Genomic DNA, 4,981 nt, shown 5'->3' with positions numbered 1-4,981 from the left:
CTCAGTATCAGCGACTGTGTGAGTTTCACTTCCTTATAACTGAAACTAATGCAGTAAATGGGGCCTGTCAGCTATTCCACGTCACTACATGCTGGTTACACCCATCTTCAAAGTTTAGATCTGAAGGGGAGGGAACACAGAAACATGTGGACAGAGAGGAGGTGCTGAGTCAGAGAGTGGGAGGAAGTGGGAGGTTTATCAGACTGTGTGTCATTAACACTTTTTATAACGGAGCATTTTTCACATTTTAAAAATACTATTCAAACTTTTTAAAATTATCTTCTACATCTGCTAAATTAATCATTTTATTCATTTCAATAACCACTGACACTCTAACTACATGTCTCTGGACTCTGAGGAAGCCAGAGTGCCCAGAGATAAGGACAACATGCAAATCACATCGAAAGGCTTGTACAGATCCTGCACAGGACATAGTATGAGACCAGTATCACCTTCAGTGTCATACACACTGAATTGTAATTGTTAGGGTGCCTGGGTCGTTGACCCAGAGGTTTAAGTTTTCATTATTATTGTACTTTGATTTTTGCCTTTATTTATCATTTCTAGTCTTTTGGTTTCTTTGTCTGAGTTGTACCTGCTGGTTTCTGTTCTGTGTTGCCTCCCCTGTCTGCTGTATCCCCATGTCAAGTCTGCGTCTCTGTGTTATGTTTCCAGTTTTACTTTGAAAGTCCGTGTCTCATGTTAATGTGTCTGGTTTTGCTTCCTTTGTCTTTTTAGGCCCGAGTTTCTGTCCAGCCACCTGTTGCTGCTGGAGGGTCCAAGAGGCCCGTCCAGCAACCTGCCTCCGCAGGAGGGTCCGAGAGGCCCATCCAGTCGCCTGCAGTGCCACCATTAGTGGCTCCCACGACATCGCCTGCAGTGCCACCACCTGCTCCTCCTTCTGCAGCTACTGAAACATTGGGATTCAAGCAAAAATCCCAGCAGCTTTTTTTTTTTAAGGATTTCCCATATTATAACAGCAGGTAAATGAAATAAATAAACAATTTAACCAGTCTGACACGTAATAAAAATGACCTTTATTTACTCAGAGGTTGGAACATTTCTTTGTATTACTGTGATTACATGTAAGATAAAAATTAACTTCATTCAACTTTGCCACTACAAAGTCCTCTTAGGCAGTGATAATGTATTTCCGATTTTATCTGCAAGGTGTACATTGTAGATATATATATATATATATATATATATATATATATATATATATATATATATACATATATATATATACGTATATATATATATGGGGATCCCGCAGGCGAATGGGAACCATGAAGAGGCCGCTAGAAAGGCTGCAACCACCAAGTACCTGCAGAGGGTCAGGCAAGTCCTGAGGAGTCAGCTGAATGGTAAGAACAAGATCCGGGCCATCAACACGTACGCCCTGCCCGTGATCAGGTACCCTGCTGGGGTAATAGGCTGGCCAAAGGAGGAGATAGAAGCCACTGACATAAAGACAAGAAAGCTCCTTACCATGCATGGAGGGTTTCACCCCAAGTCCAGCACCCTGAGGCTGTACGCTAAGCGGAAGGAAGGAGGCCGGGGACTGGTGAGTGTCAGCACCACAGTCCAGGATGAGACAAGGAACATCCAAGAATACATTGGGAAGATGGCCCCAACTGACCGAGTGCTCAGTGAATACCTCAGGCAGCAGAAACCCAAGAAAGAGGAGGGAGACGAGGAACCATCATGGAAGGACAGGCCCCTGCACGGTATGTACCACCGGCAGATAGAGGAGGTGGCTGATATCCAGAAATCCTACCAGTGGCTGGACAAAGCTGGACTGAAAGACAGCACAGAGGCACTAATCATGGCAGCACAAGAACAAGCTCTGAGCACAAGATCCATAGAGGCTGGGGTCTATCACACCAGGCAAGACCCCAGGTGCAGGCTGTGTAAAGATGCCCCAGAGACAATCCAGCACATAACAGCAGGGTGCAAGATGCTAGCAGGCAAGGCATACATGGAACGCCATAACCAAGTAGCCGGCATAGTGTACAGGAACATCTGTGCCGAGTATAACCTGGAAGTCCCGAGGTCAAAATGGGAGATGCCCCCAAGGGTGGTGGAGAATGACCGAGCTAAGATCCTGTGGGACTTCCAGATACAGACGGACAAAATGGTGGTGGCTAACCAACCGGACATAGTGGTGGTAGACAAACAGAAGAAGACGGCCGTAGTGATCGATGTAGCGGTTCCGAATGACAGCAACATCAGGAAGAAGGAACACGAGAAGCTGGAGAAATACCAAGGGCTCAGAGAAGAGCTCGAGAGGATGTGGAGGGTGAAGGTAACGGTGGTCCCCGTGGTAATCGGAGCACTAGGTGCGGTGACTCCCAAGCTAGGCGAGTGGCTCCAGCAGATCCCGGGAATAACATCGGAGATCTCTGTCCAGAAGAGCGCAGTCCTGGGAACAGCTAAGATACTGCGCAGGACCCTCAAGCTCCCAGGCCTCTGGTAGAGGACCCGAGCTTGAAGGATAAACCGCCTGCAGGGGCGTGCTGGGTGTTTTTATATATATATATATATATATATATATATATATATATATATATATATATATATATATATATATATATATATATATGTATATATATATATTTTATATATATATACATATACTGTGTTTGTATATTATAAAAACACATGCATGGGGCATGTTAAAGAAACATAGTCACTCTTCCCAGCAGATATCTGGTGCAGAATTAAATAATGATTGTAATATTTATAAAATAAATTTAAAAATAAAATAAAATCCCAGACCCCAATTGTCTGGGCCTGGCAGTGTTGTTGTAAACCCCAATGGGTTTCAGTGAAATCTAAAATATTGATATTGCTGCTCTTTTGGAAAGGCTGCCATGGGTCTCTAATTCAAGAGTTGCATTTTCCAGACACACTTGACACATCCAAACAACCTGCCAGCTGTTTACCTTCTTTATCCTCACCTTTCCCAGTCCTGGTTATGTTGCAGGTTTTTTCCTGTTTTCTCACCACTGTTGCCAAGTGCTTGCTCATAGGGTACTGTTGAATCATGGGGAGTGTTCCTCTTATAGAGAATTTAAACTTATTAAATGCCTTGAGATGACTCTAACTAACTAACTTAAAAAGATAAAAGCTTTCTTCAGTTTGAGCAAAAACTTGTAAGTGAAAGCAGCTTAAACTGAGCAAAGGTCTGGGGGTGCTCAATGTTGTTTCTTTTTGCTGCCCACACATGTAACCAACACTGCTCCACTATTTAGTTTTTCCCATTAGTAATGAAAAACTGTCTAAAGCAAACCCTGTGCTCCTCTGGCTATGGAGCTGCGATGAGCTTTGAGGCCATGTTGGTTAATTTCTACCATCTAGTGGTGAAGCTGTTTAATACAGCTTTATTTGGTTTAAGTTTGAAACACTGACACCTGAGTCACCCTGCAGCCAGCATGCATTTTAGATGCATCTTCATATATCCTGAAATTGTTCAACTTATTCAGACATACAAACATAGCAACATTTCGCTTTGTAAAGTTGATGGTACTTTGAGTTTTGTATTTTAGATTATCATTTGGACTTTTAGTCTGACTGATTATCATTTTGTTACAGTCTGTCGCATTTTCTGATCTCAGATGTCAAATAAATACATAGTGTTCATGAAAACTGTTTTATTTAGGCCTACTTTTAATGAAATTTAAACACGCACTTGAGTTTTTTGTTCTTTTTATTTATCACACATTAACGGTGAGGGACAGAAAGTTTGAATAATATTCAAACTTTCTGTCCCTCACCGTTAATGTGAGATTTTTTGTAAGATGATTGGTTGCATATTATGCAACCAATCATCTTACAAAAAATCTCACAAGACTAAGAGGTGCTCCTCACACTGTGGTTTGTATATTTGCTGTGTTGCCTCTTTAGTACATAAACAATGTAGGATAGACTCTTTCTCTGTCTATTAGATACATTTTTGAAATTGCAATTTCCCTCATGATGACTCAGTGATCATAATTAGAGAAATGAGATAAGCCCTAAGTGTCAGAGAAAGCTGTGACTGTGAATCAGCATGACCACATACGGGACCTCCTCTAAGATGAGTGAAGCCATCATTAATCCTCCCTGTGCTTCCCCTACTGTGACAAATTAAACATACACTCAGTTTTCAGATTAAATATCTTCATGTCTAAAGCTGAGACAGTAATTTTGATACCTTCTGCAAGTTGCAATAACATATGCATGAAACATAAAGGTAAAGCAGGTACAGGTAAAATTCAAATCCAAATTTTAATAATAAACTACATATTAAAGATTATTTGGTTCCCTTGTGATTGTCAACTGATTTGATGGAATTGTGGGTAATGTAGTTGGAAGAATTGTTTCAGCACTGAAGTTTGATTCATGTGTTATGAGCTGAGTAGCAGCAGCAGTGGTTTTTCAACCAAATCTATTCGTCCTTTTCTTCCCAGATATCCAGCCTGGGATCCTGGAGCCTGTCCTGGAAGCAACTAAATCCTGTCAGTTATGATACTAACAGCAGGTGATAGGAAGTTTTCCTGCCCACTATACAAACTCACTGGTAAAATACAGTCTTTGCTACAATAACACCTGTGTTCAGTTAACATTTACTCCTAAACTACAATTTAAAAAGTGAATTTTTATACTTAGATTACCTTTTAAGTCCCAACTTTGAATCTTGATTCAAAGTCTGGGGAACTCTAATGCGACTACTTTTAGCACTTGCAGATATGTATTTATTAAATGCTTTTAATCACACACTGTAATTTAGCTGTATGCATATGTAAAGATATTAATGTGCATAAAAAGACAATAAATATTAGTGTTAAAGTGTGATCAAAACATAAAATATTAAAAAGAAATTCACAATTTAAACTAATGACCTCCTTTCCCCATAAGGCCCCAAAATGTGTCTGAGAGGATTTAACTGCATAGACCTCGAGATGGTTTATAAAAAGGTATAAATCGTAATATGACG

This window comes from Mchenga conophoros, linkage group LG18 (genome assembly GCF_057382185.1).
Source record: "Mchenga conophoros isolate Kocher_MC1m ecotype Shallow Benthic linkage group LG18, M_conophoros_male_GT1.1, whole genome shotgun sequence".
In the NCBI taxonomy this organism is placed as follows: Eukaryota; Metazoa; Chordata; class Actinopteri; order Cichliformes; family Cichlidae; genus Mchenga; species Mchenga conophoros.
The sequence above is the reverse complement of the archived record's forward strand: the minus strand, read 5'-3'. Positions refer to the sequence as shown.